At 35.2% G+C, this 17,748-nt stretch overlaps 1 protein-coding gene across 2 annotated transcripts in view; it reads left to right on the top strand.

Moving 5' to 3' along the window:
• The window catches only part of mtd (TLD domain-containing protein mustard), a 1,050,893-nt gene that overhangs the window by 346,693 nt on the left and 686,452 nt on the right, over positions 1-17,748 (top strand). The gene's annotated exons all lie outside the window — the stretch shown is intronic.

Raw genomic sequence — 17,748 nt, forward strand, 5'->3', positions numbered from 1 at the left:
TAAATAGTAGTTTTCTTTTGTTGTTTAATTTAATAAGAAATAATGAATATATAAGCAAAAGTAGACAGAAAGTAGCCTATTATTATTATTATTATTATTATTATTATTATTATTATTATTATTAGTATTATTATTATTAATATTATTATTATTATTATTATTATTATTATTATTATTATTTAACAAATATTTACATGAGGAAAACACGCAATATGTACAAATGGAATATTCCCATTTACCTCCACTACAAATATTTTGCAGTGCAGTTTATACTTTCTTCTGTGTGAGATTTGCAGGAGGGGTGAGGGGAATTTCCTTCTCACTTGCTGTTTTCATTTCCTGCACATTTGAAAATGGAGGGAGAGAAAAAGAAATTACACTCTTACAATTAACTGTCAAATTTCTTATATAAGCGTTTGTTACTTGCATCTCTCACTTTAAAGTAAGTACAATACTACATTTATTTAATGTATCACGTGATAATAACTTCACTAGAAATGTTAATGCTCAGAAGGAACTTTATTTGAATCAGTGCAAGATATTTAATATGGTATTCTATAGAATGATATATTTAAGAGGGTGCCTGCCAGGCTTAAGCACTCACCGAAATTTTATCGCAACTTTTTATTGTTTTATACATATTACAGGATTTTCACATTTCCAGGAATAAAGTTAGCAAAGCCTCTCCCGAAACAAAATCGTAAATACTCCACTGATTCTATGAAATGGAAAACTCAACTAAAATTGCACACAAAAATAATTATTTAATCTTGTACGGTAGCGTTTGTAAATTTATACTTATGTTTAATGTATCAGACTTATATTATATATGCTATTATGGACGAGGCCCCATGTAGGAAAAAAAGCAGCTACTCTGAATAACTCATGAGAGTGTACACCTAAATTAAACAAGTTATCATTAACAGAAATACATAATTCTAAACAGAAACTTTTTACTCTGTGTTAAAGAAATCATTTTATAACGTATTAGCATTGAAAGATGCATTCAACGTTAAAACTAAACTCCCAGAAGCGGGCCTTCGCACTTTTCCAACAATGCGTACAACCCCAAGCGAAAATAGCATCTCTCACTGAGCAGCATAGCCCGTAAACCTGTCTTCGTGAGCTGGTGAGGTTCAGACGGAAGGCACTCCGAGTGTTTCCAACCTACTATTTTGTTACCGAAAAAACCGAAATGTTAAAGTAGCTATTTATTTTATAAGAAACTAAATATAAAGAAATTATACGGTAGGAAACAGGGTAGGCCCGGCCTCAGAGCCTCATAGTGCGCTTCGCCACTGCTGAGACGTTCGTTGTTTATTGTTATTAAGATGTGTACTTTACATAACAACCTACTACTGAAAAGTCCAACAGTAGACATACTGTATTCAATACACATATATAAAAATAAATAAATAATACTTGAATCGACCTATGTAAGTATTACCTGACCAGGATAGCAGTGCAGTTTTGGGAGGATGGCGCTGCTGTTGTATTTACATCAGTTTCTTGGCAAGCGCGGCGGGACAGGGGAGCGGAGAGTTTCACTCTGCAGTGTATCCAACGGTTTTTAAAAGTTGCAGTTTGGATGTTATGCATAGCCTAATCTCTTTCCGCTTAATAAAGAACGCCTTAAGTTACATGGTTATAGCAGTGTTGGGTAAGTTACTTGTAAAAATGTAACACGTTACAAGTTACTTAACTTTCTTTTAAAATGTAACGCGTTAATAACGCGTTACTTGCCCCAAAAAAGTAACTGTTACTTTACTTCGAAAGTAACGCGTTACTTTTAGGTCCGAAACTTTAAAAATTTGAAAAAAATATGACTTCAATTTTCCGTAATACTATTACTACCGCTATTATTATTATTATTATTATTATTATTATTATTATTATTATTATTATTATTATTATTATTATTGTTGCACGTTCTAAATTGCTTTATTTAAATGCAAGGACAATTGTTTACTTGATATATGAACATTTTCATATAGTGTAACATTGATAAAATGCCATACTGCGTTACTCGTAGGGATGGACACGAGTGAGTTCGAGCGAGTTTTCTTTGACACTCGATTCGACTAGAAACAGACATCTTTGAGCTCAACCCGAGAACTCGACTCGAAAAATTTCCTCCAACTCAACTTGAATTGGGGTCAAGTTTCGAGTCGACTCGAGCCAAATCCGGTGTGTAGTTTCGAGTACATTCTTCAAGTGTATTACATAGACAGTATAATTATTATCAATGACACTACTACTACTACAACTTATATTATTATTATTATTATTATTATTATTATTATTATTATTATTATTATTATTATTATTATTATTATTAATTATAACAACACTGTATATAAAAATGAAAGATACGCGGTTTGTATTTGAATACTAAAAAACTAGTTGATTGCCGTCCTCGGTACTCGTGAAGTCTAGGAGTCAAGGACATTGTTCACGAGCTTCTGAATTTGGGTTGAGGGTCTAGGTTGAGTATTCGGGCTCGAGCCAAACAATGTTAAAAGTTATAGGTCACTGGCTAAATATCTTCAAAACTGCTCGGCCCGGGTTTAGAATTGTAAAGGACTCGAGCAGCTCGGCTCACAGCTCATTCACTATCGACCCGAACCGAGAAGTGAGCCGAGCCAACAGCTCACCCAACCGACTCGGCTACAGCCCTCGGCTCAGTTGAGCTGAACCGAGCAAATGGCTTATCCCTACCAAGCCAGCTCGAGCCGATGGTTCACCCTAAGTTAGCCGGCTCGAGCCATCTTCTAAGTTGAGCCGAGCCGAGCTGAGCTTGTTATAAAAAAATCTCTTGTGATCTCGCTATCGAGACGAGACGAGATGCGAGCAGTGTCCCCTCTTGTGAGCAACACTAAAAGTATTCCATATTACTGTTTAGCTTACATTTCTCATGGCTTTCATTTTCCAGTGTAATCAGGCCATGATTTCAAGACGACTTAAAACGAACGAGCCATTTATCAAACTCGACTGGACTCGAAACTCGACGCGAAAAACTGAATCGGCTCGGAACTCGACTCGAGGATATTACCCTTGACTTGACTCGAAACTCGACTTGAATTCGAGTCGAGTCGAGTTTTAGCTTGACTGGTGCTCATCCCTATGCGTTCGATAAAATGATTGCTTATTAATATTTCTGCTAAACTAATTATATAATAATAACAATGTTGTTATGTAAAATTAAAAATAAGGAACATTACACTACTCTATAATCAACTGGACTATAGGATAAGCAAACTGATCTGAAAGAACTCCAATATTACATACCATCAGCAAACTATTTTCTAGTAATAAAGTAGGCCTGCTCATCAGAACACAGTTTATTCATATTAACCCCTTATTGTAAATCGTTAATTATGTCATCCTAGTTGTTGATAAATATTTTCTGCCGGGACACTTCAGGCACTTTACTTTTAAATTCTGTCCACCATCATCCTCAGCTCTTAAAAAAAAAAAAAAAAAAAAAAAAAAGTATTATTTCAAATGTTCGAACGGTAAAATATTTTCGATCTCCATCTTTATAAAAACAACACCAATCAAAGTAAAATAGACTACCGGTATCATTTCACTCCTAGTTCACTCACTGAATGTATTAATTTGGAGCTGTCAAAATCTACGAAAAAGTTTTCCAGGTGCTTGCAATCAGTACACGTGATTTCCCTAAGGCTGTCCTCATCTTCAAAAAACAGCAAGTGGCACTACGAACTTATGTTCCTCTGTGTGTCTGTGACTGTTGGTCACTGACATACGTTGTTCATGCTCGATTGTTTCATTCTGAGAAATTCACTTACAGGAAAGAAAAATTTGTTTCCGAAAAAAGAAATATATATATATATATATATATATATATATATATATATATATATATATATATATATATATATATATATATATATATATATATATATATATATATATTGTAGTTACTCATCCGAAATGTAACGCGAAAAAAAGTAACGCAAACTAGGTACGTTACTTAAAAATTTGTAACGCGTTACCGTTACAGTTACTTTGGAAAAAATGTAACGCGTTACTAGGAAACGTTACTTAAAACGTAACGCGTTACAAGTAACGCATTACTTGCGTTACGTTACTTCCCAACACTGGGTTATAGTGAACCATTCCTGCAGTAATGCAGATGTATTGTGAATACTGATATATGAATGGAAATTACCAATTTAAGAACAACATAGCACAATTGACAATTCAGTGAGCTACTACCGTGTATTAAGCAGATTGTATAAAAATTGATTACGTTTTATTCGGTGTCATTATAAAACAGGAGCACCCTGTAAAACGCTGCTCGCTAGTTTGTTCGCAAGTTAATATGGAGGGTGTATTTTTGTTGTAGTTTTTTTTTTTTTTTCTTTCTTGTTACTTAAGATGTTCTGCAAATAACTTCAATAACTTTTGAAACTGTTTGTCTTAACTTGAGCCAGGGGCGGATTTAGGCTGAATGTTTCGAAGTTAAATCAAGGTAAGAGTGTATTGCAAAAAAAAAAAAAAAAAAAAAAAAAAAAAAAAAAAGTAAAGCAACTTTAGAAAAGGAGAAGTAGCTATTGTCCGCAATTTCTAGAACAGAAATGACCACCTGCGATTCCAAAGGTGGACATTTTTTTGAGCAAGAACGCCAATGTAAGTAATTTCTTGCAATTTATTGCTTTATTTGACTTCTGCAACATAAAACAAAAAAAGTAAGGCCTACCTATTTTAGGTTTCATTTTACATTTATAATACAAAGGTGAAAATTCTTAGGTTTTATTTTTAAAATAAAAAAATATCCCATTCTGGGGGAGGGGCAATCGCTCCGCCCCATGGATCTGCTCCTGACTTGAGTATATGCGTGAAGTGGTTTATTACGAACAGGACAAAAAGAACTATGATAGATCGATTACAAGTAATCCGGTTAGAAACACTGCTGCTTGCATTTTAGTTTCAAAACCGGCCGCCCGCACTCGTTCGCTGGTCAGGTAATAACATATAGATAGAAACAATTTATAAATACTAATTGTAAACAAAATTGTGTATTTAGTCATCATATTTGAAGGACAATGAAATAATTGTAACTGTTTAGAGAAACAATGAAGGCAACAAATAACTTCATTTCATAGAAAATTAGGATTTAAGGTTTAGGATTTAGATTTCTGGGCTTTCGGCATCTATGTCCATTTAACCCGTCACATTTTGAGGAATGACGTCCCTCAGTGAGCACACTATCCGGGGAAAAAGAAGGAAGAAAGGATTGCTAAAGGAAAGAAGCGGCCTGGGACCTATAAGTCAGGTACAATCCCGGCATTTGCCTGGTGTGAAAGAGAAAAACCCAGGAAATCCTCATTCATGGTGGCTGGAGTAAAAAAGCTTTTTACACTTTTTCGACCGAATGCCCCCACCAGGAATCGAACCCGGAACCGCTTTTCATAGAAAATTGTTACGTCATAGGTCTTGATGGCATATTGCTAAACTATGAGGTACTTCTCGCAACAGTGGCAATTTTAGGGATTAGGAATTAGATTTCTGACTTTTCGGGATGTATGGCCATGTTAGCCTGTCACGTATGAGAGATGACGTTCCTTGGAGATCACACTATCCAAAGAAAGGGAAGGAAGAAAGCGTCCTAGGACGTGTCTTAGGTATCATCCCGGCATTTGCCTGGTGTAAATGAGGAAGACCTCGCTCAGGTTGGCTGACCTGGAAAAGCTTCTACACTTTTTCGACCGAGTGTCCCCTCCGGAAATCACACCCGAGACTGCTCGCGCAGTAGCAATTTTATTTGTACCAGATTGCAAAAGAACTAAAATTATACATGCAAAATTGTAATACAATGAAATCCCTCTTAACGGAGACTTCTCAATAACAGGCACATTCATAATACAAACAGATTTTTTTTTATCCTGCAAATTATATGTATTATTAGAGACAAAATCCTCCCTTTTACAGATAATTTCAGAAACAGCCACGGAGAGATTTTTTGAGTACATATTGTTATTATTATTATTCCTACTAGTGTAGTGATCTCTTCATAACAGAAAAAAAATTATTTTTAGTTCTATGTACTAACACAGAAAATACTTTCTGCGATTTGGAAACTTATCAGCAGACAAAAAATTCCTCCCCCACAGAATGCTTATCGTAAATCAATAACCTAGTTTTCAATCAGACAGAACTGTTGCAAGCTGAACTTGACATTCCTTTGTCCACAATAAATTATTTTCTGATTGCAAACTCTGGAAAACCTTCAATGAAACCCTTGTTTTTCTTATGGCTAAGGATTTTATGTGGATTTCTTCCTTTCCCCGACATATTCACTTCCTTTTTCCTTTGAAGTTGCATCTCCCCCTTCAACTTTAAAGATTTGTTATTGTTAATCTTACTATAAAATTTCAACGAGGAACGTTTTCCCAAACCCTGTTTCGACATTTTCCTAAATAATAGATCTATAAAGTACAATGTTTCGATATTAGCCTATGTTTACATTTGTAATTAATGTATTTACTGTGATCTAATTACGATTGCCACATGATTTGTAATAATCTAAATTTGTGTCACCTCTCTGTCACCTCTTCATGCCAGTAGTAGCACCCATTCTTCCAAACCTTCTGCAATTATGTACCTATTCCGGAGAAACACTGTATAGTCATGGGAGTCAATATTTTTTATTCCAACAGGAGGTTCGTGTAGGTAATTTCTATGAAATAGAATACCAAAAAAGATCTCTTCCCCTTTGAGTTAAATACACAGTAATACTACCCTACGGCACAGAATAGCTATTTTACAAACTTTAATTCAATCTATACTCTATACCAGTCTTTCCCAATTGGTGGTCCCTTGCATCGAGTTACACTTCATAAATTATAAAAAATAATATCATGGACCACTTGTATATATATATATATATATATATATATATATATATATATATATATAGTATTTTATTGTGTATATTTATAACATAAATAAAGGTTTGTAATTTAATTGTTGTTAATTTTGTTACCTATCTCTGACCTCCTTTTTTACGCAGATATCAAAATTAAATGGTGTCGGGTCCGTAACTTGTCATAAAAATAGAAGTGGGATTCGCAGCTGTTAACTAATTAGGAATCACTGTTCAATACTATTACATTTGTAGAAAAGAGTAGAAGTGACACACCCATTATTGCCCAGGGATATTACTATAGCTAGAAACTTGAAATTTGGTGAGATAATTCATTTTGTCACCGAAGTAAGAGATAACAAAGGGTTTAGAAATACGCGTGTAAGAATAGAGAATTTTCACTATTTCTTGAAGCTAGAAACACGAAACTGGATGTATAAAACTTCCTTTTAGAAATAACTTTTTTTTTTCAATATTCTGCACTTAAAGGGAAGAAGAGAAAGTCCGTATATAAACTCCTAACCAAAAATAACAGAACACGTATTTCAGCATTGTTGAAAATTCCGGTCCTAAGATGGGGAAAGTGGTAATTTCTATAAAGGGGCATTTTCCCACATTCAGAAAATGTCCATTGTAAGGGCTCACCTAAGTTGTAGGTATGAAATTCTGTGTTTGACTTCTTTATTAAATATAAGGGCAAGTGTTTATGTTTTCAAAAATTCCACTACTAAGAGAGGACAGGGGAACAATTTGTATAATAATAAAATTTCCCATTGTTTATTCAGAAAATGTGCAATGTTAGGATTCGCTGAAAGGTGTGAAATGCAGTAATTAACATCTAAATTAGAAATAAGGGAATTTGTGTTTCAGTTTTTTCTCCGAAAAGTCCCTTTCTTAAAGGAGAACGAAGTGCTATCTGTGTAATTCTGTAAAAAGATAAAGATGAGTCATCAGTTCCCAGGCCGGGCTACTGTATCTAGAAATCTGTGTGACAGAGAACTGTTTTTGTTACGGGAGAAAGGAATTTTTAAAAACAAGTTTTTTTGATAGTGGTAAAGACGCTTTGATTTTTCCCCTAAGAATAGAGTGTTACATGGATCCCTAAAGTTAGGAAGTTGAAACTCGATATATGTTCTCTTCATTTAAAATAACAGAATTCACGTTTGAAAACGTGTTTCAGAACTTCCAAAAATTATGTTTTGAAAGTGGGTAAAGGTGGCAATTTCTATAATGTTCGTCTATCTATACCTGTATTTTATACCAGTTAAGAGCAAACCATGGACCACGAGCCAGGTGTAGGCCTATGAAAAGTTCTATTCGACCTGTGACATGATTCTTAATGAAAAAAAGAATAGGGTTACTTCGAAACAGTTGTATTTGTAACAGGCTGACAAATGAGCATTTAACTTCACTTCTGAGAATTAGTTCATCGCAGCTCTTTTTAGTGCTATATATGACGTGGACATACAATTTTAAGTGGAACCCAAACCACAAGAATTCCTACCGGGATTCAAATCCAGGTCTCTCGCGCCGAATCCTTTTCTACGTTATAGGAGAAAAGTGAGCAATTTCAATAATATTTAAATATCCGGTTTTATATTCACAATAAATCTTATTCTAACCATACGAAGAACCGGTACTTCTGGTAATACATAATCACTTTAATATGAAATTATCACATCCAAAATACTGCAAGCTGTTAGGTCATACAAATAATAATACTCCTTGTTATGTATAACATACAAATATACAATGATATTTCACAATAAATAATAATAAAGAAACAAGTACATTGTATTGACTTCAGATTTTTCAAGTTGCTTTTCTTGTTGAGGTAGTATGAGATGAACATCCATGTAGTATAGTGCAGAAAATCAAACTTCTTAAAATTTCATGAGCTTATTCTTAAGGAGATTGGTTTACAAAAGCTCCTTTACACATTTACTCTTATCTTTCCGTGTGTTCGTCCGACCGTGAGACAAAAAAAAGTCAAGAACTACTTGATGGTTCACCATTAATTTTGGTCAGGATATACACTGTCAAAAATAGGGGGCGTGGTGGCTCAGTGGTAGAGCGTTCACCTATGGTGCTTGGGGTCCCTGGTTCGATCCCAGCTCGCGCCGTGTGGACTTTGTGGTGGACACCGTGCTCGTGGGTTTTCTCGGGGTTCTCCCGTTCCCTACCACTTTATTCATCGCACCATTTCACTCATTTCTCATAATCACCGTCTCCTTTAGCCTAACCGGCATAACCGCGGGACGTAAAACTCAAAGATTTCATTTTATTTTTTCACACCGTCAAAAGTGAGAAATTGAGTTCATTTATGGAGGTGATCCATCCACCGGAAATGGTAGAAATAAACCATTTCCGATTTTCACATTAATCACTATAAAGTGGAAACGGTAATAGATAGCGAACAGTGTTGCCAGATTGAGCTACAAGTAGCGGATTTGGCAATTTTAGAAGTGCACTCGCTACCAAAATTTCAAATTGGTTTACACGCTACTTTTTGGAATAATTTAGTTATGAGCAGGCTTTCATTTTTATACATGAAATCATGAATTAGTTTCATATAATACAATAAAAGTTTTGTTTGTTAAGGATTCTATTCACAATAAACAATATTTTTCTAAAACTAACATGTTCGACACTTAGTTCAGTTCTTGTTTTAGTACTTTTTAACATCCAGATTTAACAACTAGACTTTTGTTAAGTTTGTGCTGTTGCAGTATCACCAATAGCGTTGCTGTCTCAGTTAATATCTGGACTACACGTAGTTATGCGGAAATGTGTAAAAATGAAACTAGTGTACTATGTTGCCCATACTAATATAATGCATAAGTAGAGTTACAATAAATATACGAGAATTCATGGCTTCCAGATAAAGAATTTAGGAAATAATTGAAAGAATGAACGTTGTGAAAGTGTATTTCATACCCTACGAAATTAATTTAAGCAGACACATCTTCTTGAAAATTAGAAAAGTCGCTCATTTTATGGTATCACCACCTGTCCAGTTCTTTGCATACTGCAGTTTTATTACAGCTAACTTAGTATGAAGTTTTCCCTAATACACCACTACCACCAATGAGAAACTGCAATCGCCGCTTGAGCATTGCCAACCCAGACATCTGAATTTTTTTATGTTTGAGCTACAAGTACTAGTAAAAGTGAGGGGGAACGGGGGCACACCGTGCCCCACCTCGAAAAGATATGTACGGCGTCCCCCCAGTTCCTAAAAAATTTCAATGGGCAAAGATAGGCAGGGGAAACGCCGTGACGTCTTGCCGCTACCTACCGTCCCCCTACCGTTTCAGATCCACTTTTACCCCTGGCTACAAGTAGTTTAAATCCGCTATTTTTGGAGCACAACTTAGCTACTTTTTAATCTTCAGATCTGCCAGCACTGATAACGAGAAGCGTTTTTTTTTTCGGAATCGATTTTAAGGGTTTCGAGGATATGTAACACTTTTTTTCGATCCTTAACTCTCTGCTAATACCGCAAGTGGCAGAAATCTACTACCATTTCCAGTTTCAATATTAATTAATAAAATATTATGTTATACAAACCAAACTCCTTCACGTGGTGTACACTTGATACTGCTACTTATTATTCTATGTGTAAATGTCTTCTTTAATATTTTTTACATAATCGTATAGCTGTTGTAATGTTATGAGAAAAGGAAGTTGTATTCTTTTCTGTTGAAAGAAAGTAAAATAATAGAAGCTAGGCTTCTAGTTTCTGGATTAGTGAAAAGCATTTTCGTTTATGTAAGTTTTTCGTCTTTAAACATGATTTTCCACACTGAGTGTTATTGTGTTAAAATAACAGCTTAAAATATTGTAGGTAGTTTAAACTTGGGAGAAGTAGTTGAGTCAGTAAAGAATTTCCGTGGAACCTCATCCTAAGATCTTTGAAACTTCTTTGGCAATGTGGACACCAGCTTGCTCATTGTTTGCTGTTATTAACTCCGCATTCTGGGAACAAATAGGCTTTTACGAACAAAGTTCAGCGTCTAAATGACAAAGTTAACTTCCAGACAAGAGTGTGAAAAAGAGACAATATTACCGAGCAGGATGTGACCAGAACATAAAGATGCGTCAAAAGAGAGTAAAGAATCACAGAGATATATTGCTTGAAGGTTCTCTTAACTATTAGTCCATCAAGTTACGTGACTATTGTGGCCTTTTGATTTAGCTATCATTGATTACTCTTTCAAACTTATGTTCTATCCTGTCCATTACTGTAGTTTTATTTTTTTAACAAATAAACTAGAAGAAAAATATCCATTTTTTAAAAAAATTAAAAACAATGCTTTTATAAAATGCACTAAAATGATTTTTGGTAGGGTAAAATGAAGAAATACATATATCAAGACTAAAAGCATTAAACGCAAGTGAATCATTTTCCTAATATCCGTAAAAACTTGATCCTTCAGCTGCCATTGATTACTCTTTGAAATGTATGTCTTTCATATCTGCCACTGTAGTTCTATTTTTAACAACTAAACATTGTTTTTTTTTTGGGGGGGGGGGGCAGTAGAGTGGATGAGGCAGAATTTCCCAAGCTAGTGTTGTGATCACCTATTTGGTTACTTTTGCCGTATGAGGTTTGGCAAGGTCGTGGAAGAGGAGAACTCCTCTTCTGTTGACTAGTTCTGGCAGCCTCTGGAGCAGTGGAGCTGAAACTCTTTGCAATTGTGACAAGTAGACTTCGACTGTTATTTTTTATTATTTTTAAATGTTTTTAGCTCTCTAGATATTCATAGTGGACTATGCCAGCACTGGTCTACCAAATACACAGCATTACCTTCTTTTGGTGAATGTCCGGTTTAGCGGCCAATGATACCGAACCAGAAGTCGACCAATGATGTTTCCTCCTCCAATTATCATACATGATCCATTTTCCGTCACATTTCAAGATTTGGTCCAGGAACGAGGCTGTATTATGGCGTCATTGCAACGACAAACAGATATTAAACAGTTGGAGCATGTTTCCCTCGGACAGGGCATGAGGAACCCATTTGCTTAGTTTCCATGTCATCTCAAGGATATGAAGATGTGATCGAATGTTGTCGTCAGATATTCCAAACCTGTGCGCAAGATCCTGACAGGTTTGATGAGGATTCTGCTTGATTTCCTCCTCCAGCTGGACTTTGTCGAGGGTGTATGGACTACCAACACGAGGCTTGTCTTCAAGGTTATAGTCTCCAGAAGAAAAGTGACTGGACAACTTTTGAGCAGTCTTTTCACTCATTCAACTTTTGAGCAGTCTCTTCAATGCGGAGCATTTTCTTGCAGTGGCCTCTGCCGCTTTGTTTCCTAGTTTCTGCTCGTAAAGCAAATAGGCCTCAAAATCTCCCTTTCTATTGACATGTTCTTTCGAAGATTGAGCTTCCTTTCGTTACCGAAAGTACGATGCACTGAACAACTCTCTAATGAATAAAGTTTGAAAGGAATGTAAACATGACGTCATCAGAATCAATTTGACCATACTAACATGACAAAAGTAACTGTTCTCAAAAACCGCACAAACTTTCTTGGTTACCTTATAATTCGTTCCTTTTTAGGGAACGAGAAACGGATTCGTTCGTTTTCTAAAGTGTATCGAGGAATAATAAAGAGCATGAGAGGAACAATGTTCATATTTAAAGAAGCTTTACGAACACCTGAAGACAGATGAACGTAACACTTTTTAGGCTTCGAAACTAACATAAGTATGGAAAGTTTTAGTGAACAGCTGGGTTCGTCCGTCTGTCTGTTGACAGATGTTAGAGCAAGAACAGTGATAGCTAATCAGAACTGATTATTGGAATTGGTTCAGAGTGTCAAGAATAGTTTGCATCTCCTCTCTCTTAAGCGTCTATCCCAACCAAGAGTGATAAAAGTAGACCATTTATCTGGTATTTGGTTGTTTGTAATAGAGTAAAAATGGTAATAAATAAAGAGAAGCAATTTTCTCCAATCATTGCTTCCACGCCCCCTGGAACCAGAACTGATAGAAACTCATTATATCTGCCGGTTTCAGCATTGAAAATCATTGCACAGCAAAAATGGCAAGATAAACCGATAAATTACCTTTTTGATATCCACTCAGCGTCCCAACAATAAGTTTCCTTGATCTTTATCCATCGCTTAAAACCAGAATTGGCGTATACCTACGTTCGCTTAGTGATCAACCCAGAGTATGTTGCATCTCGAAACCCACTACCACTTCCGGTTTCATTTTTTTTTATCACTATCATAACAAGAACTATAAGAAATAGCAATAAACGGCTTTTTAATATGGATTCACCGTCTCTGGATTAAAGTCAATTCAGTTCTTGTTCTTATAGTAAAACTTGAAGTAGTAGTAAAACCAAGTAGAACTTCCGTATATAATATTAGTTGAAAAACATAGTAGAAAATACTAGTTGAAGAAACTGTTTTTGATATTGATTCAGCGTTCGAAGTATAATGTTCCATTTGTAACCTTATTCTTCGATTGCAGTAAATTCACTATTTTCGGTTTCAGTATTAAAATGGCATATTTGAAAATCTACAGTAATTTCACACTTAAAAACGAAACTCGCCTGTTTTTTTAACATAACTTCATATATTATTGATAATATTTATTGTCATTGTAAACAATAGATTTCAAATTCCTTCCAATCCATTTCTATATAGAATTTTGTGTGGTTGTGCTTAAGAAAAGAAAATATTCGTATGTGTATAACCACACACATACATACTTTCATATAGCCTCGCTGCTGAATGGGATGTTAAACTCAAAATCAACTCAAAACACACATATATATACTCTCATATAGCCCCGCTGCTGAACGGGACGTTAAACTCAAAATCAACTCAACTCAACACACACACACATATACATACACACATACATACATACATTCATACATACATATATATATCGGGTGTTCTGAAAACGGCGTCCACGGACTATAGAGCTGTTCACAAGTCAAAATAAATCGACAAATATGTATAAATGTTTCGGGTCCTCGTATGAAGACGCAAATTCCACTATGGAGCAACGTCGCAGAAAAAGAACCAGATAGATCTACGAATCGATCAAATAGTTACATCGATTTTTTCCAAGTGGAAGTTAAAGTAGATAGGCATTGACACCAGCATTACTTATTACCGTAACAATCGATGCAACTGTTTGATGGATTCGTAGAGCAATACTAATACTTCCAAGTTAGTCTGCTTCGTTGCCACATAGTGAAATTTTAATTATTCCCTAGAGCGGCTGAAGGAGGTCCTGGAGGGTATGCCATTATATAGCATTTTCGCTTTATTTTGACCTGAAGAATAGCGCTCTGTTGTTTGTGGGCGCCATATTTAGAACATATGATATATATATATATATATATATATATATATATATATATATATATATATATATATATATTCGGGATGACTGTGGGAGGGGGTGTTTATAACCATCAGCAAGACTTCCAAATTAAATATTAGGTTCATTCCCGTTGTGCCTACTTCCCGTTCTGCCTACAGACCCTCCAGCACTTTAAAGAAAATATTTTTAATTATCTTATCTCTAGGCAGAACGGTAATTCCCGTTGTGCCTACTTCCCGTTGTGCCTACTCTTTCGAGACGGGGAATTATGTGCAGGGAGGAATTTTTGTAGGGAATATTTCTTTAGTATTTCTAAAAGCTTCTGTAAAAACAACCACCACCTCTACAAGTTTCATCATACATGGAAAATTGGTTGACTCAGTTGCAAGAATGTTAGACATTGTATGTGAAACAAACATTAAAAAAAAAAAAAAAAAAAAAGATCTAATATCAAGCAATTTCAGAACAAAATTTTATTTGGGTTTCCAGTAGTTTACCTCCAGCATGCTAAGACTTGCAGTACTAAAAAATGCCACAGTTCACATCCCCAAGACATGTCTGGCCAACTATTAAACAAACAACGCAAGAGGATGCATAAGGCGGCCTTTAAAAAGAGTGTTTGTCTCCATCATATCTCTTTCCTCGAATTGATTGATTCAGTTGCCAGTAACCCGTTTGACATTGTATCTGAAACGAACACGAAACAGACTTACTTCGGGCTAATATCAATTCATTTCACAACCGAATTTTAATCGGTTTTCCAGTAGTTTATCTCCAGCATACTAAGGCTTGCAGTACTAAAAAGTGCCACAATTCACATCCTCAAGACATGTTCGGCCATACATTAAACAAACAATGCAAGAGGATGCATAAGGCGGCCCTTTTGAAAAAAAAGAGCCTTTGTCTTTTACATCACTGCTCCTTCTTTGGCATTACCTTAACAGGTAATTTGTCTTCTAACACGATTCTATACTACATGCAATGTTACATATACTTATATTGTCAATGTAAATACTACATATCGTCAATGTTAATACCATATATCGTTAATATAGCCAATATATTTAAAACATCTCACCATCACTGTTCTAAATGCAAACAGTATGCAACTGCATCTGTGTAAGCCACCAAGTCTATTACATGTGATTCCAGACGTGCCTTCAATGATTTTATTTTTTGTTCAATTCGCTTATATTTCAGCTTTGGTTCCTTCGGCTTTTTTCCTACCTCCAACATCAGCATACAAGCTTCATTCTCACTCTGTTCTTGCTGCAACAGCTGTACAAATGTAAAAATATTTGGATGTTCTCTTGTCAGTTTTCTGTTTAATTTAGAGTGCCAGCCCTCTACAACATTATTTGTTCTTCCCTCAACATTATCATATTGGTTCCATATATCTCTGGAAAAGAGAGAAACATTAATTACATAAAACAAATCAAAGCTTGACAATAGACATTCAACAACGATTGGAAGTTGCATGTTAACGTCTGTCGTAGATAACGTTAAGGATAACGTCTGTTGTTTGTTGTTAGTAACACGGTAAATTTATAAGTATTCAGTTTTGTAATCATTACACTAGTATAGAGTTAATTTCAGATCTCTGGTATGAGCAGATTAAAATTTCGTATTGGCATGCAGATCTCAGAAATGATTTTTTATGGAATGAGAATAATAATTACGCTTACCACACTCCATTAAAGACACTATGCACCATTTCATATCCAGACACTTCTGAGCTCACAATTGTAGAACACATAGGCAATACAACAATGACAAACGAAACTAATGGAAAAACATAAAGGACTAAAATGACCGAATGAGTAGGCCTATATATGAAATACTAATCACTGCTACGTAGATTTCGTTTCCCAAACGAAAACCACATATATTTGAAAAAAAAAAAATCAAACGAAAAACAGATAGTGAAATAGCGTAGAAAATAAGGTAACTACTATATCGTACTTACTTTGTGAAAATGGCGTCTGCATCGTCCAGCCATGTTTCGACTAAATAGTCATGAAACTTCTCTGCGTTTTGTACTTCCGGGGCATTTTCCTGGAGATGCAGGAACATGTCACCCACTTGCTCCACTGGCACAAGTGGTAGTGCAGCAGCACGTCTTATCCACTTCCTGACCTCTTTGTCTTCTACATAAAAAGTGGACAACCCCAATGACTGAACTTTCCTCCATAAACATTGGGTGTAATGGAAGAAACGCCCACGAATGGCTGCATCCGGAAAAACACCAGTAACGGCATTGATTACCGCTCTTTCAAAGTCTATAATCACTGTAGTAGGATTAAAGGAAAGACCATTTGCAGAAGCCGCATCTTTAATGAGAAGCAGCATCCTACGATAGTCTTCCTCTTTCTTAGAAGGCAATAAACAAAATAGAAACGGAAAAGTCTGCCCCAAATATGTCCCATGTATGGTGTACAGCTGCTGATATATACGGGGAGCTGCTTTAAAAGTACCATCCATCCAAACTGTCTTTGTGGTTGAAAGCTTCCGTAAATTTCCGGTGGTCACAAAGACCTGCAGAATATAATATTAATATTTAGCTCCCCTAATATATTGATAATTATTAGTGTATTAGCTAATTAACATATTAACAAACTTATTAAATTCAAACAAAATATATATTTAATATTGAATTTTCAGACATGCTGCAAGCTTGAAGTGTGATGACCAGCATACTTAATTCTAGCTAAAAATTTAAGGATGCATACTTGAATGTTAAAGTTATCTAAAGCTCGTGCCCAGAATATAATACAATTGAAATCCCTTATTTGAATCAGTTAATTGTATTAGTACACCTCTAAATATATTTTGAGGATGTGAACTGTAGCACCTATTACGTACTGCGAGCCTTAGAATGTTGGAGATGAACTACTGGAAAACTGAATAAAATTTTGTTGTGAAATGACTTGATATTAAACCGAAATAAGTTTATTTTCTTGTAACTGAATCAATTAATTTTCCATTTCTCTGTAAGTATTAAAAAAACACATCTCTACTAAAGTAGACGTGAATAACGCTGCTAATAACAAAACTGTACCTAGTCATTTTTTCTGAGAAGAGCAAGTAAGATAACATTTAAAATATATGATGAAATTTAAAGGAATAGTTATTCTTCTTACAGAATCTATTAGAATTACTAAAGAAAAAATCCCTAGAAAAGATCCCTCCCTGCACAGAATTCCCCGTCTCGAAAGAGTAGGCAGAACGGGAAGTAGGCACAACGGGAATTACCGTTCTGCCTACAGATAAGATCATTAAAAATATTTTCTACAAAGTGCTGGAGGGCCTGTAGGCATAACGGGAAGTAGGCACAACGGGAAGACACCAAATATTAAACTATACCATTTTATTGGTTTCCCTGCATCATTTGAATGTATTGTTTTTATTATGAGTTTGGAAGAACAATATTAATTCATTAAATGAACAATTGGACCAGGATCCTGTCATACAAAATTTTTAAATTTGCAATGTGATTTGC

The sequence above is a fragment of the Thermobia domestica genome, chromosome 8, assembly GCF_964235325.1.
Source record: "Thermobia domestica chromosome 8, izTheDome1.hap1.1, whole genome shotgun sequence".
In the NCBI taxonomy this organism is placed as follows: domain Eukaryota; kingdom Metazoa; phylum Arthropoda; class Insecta; order Zygentoma; family Lepismatidae; genus Thermobia; species Thermobia domestica.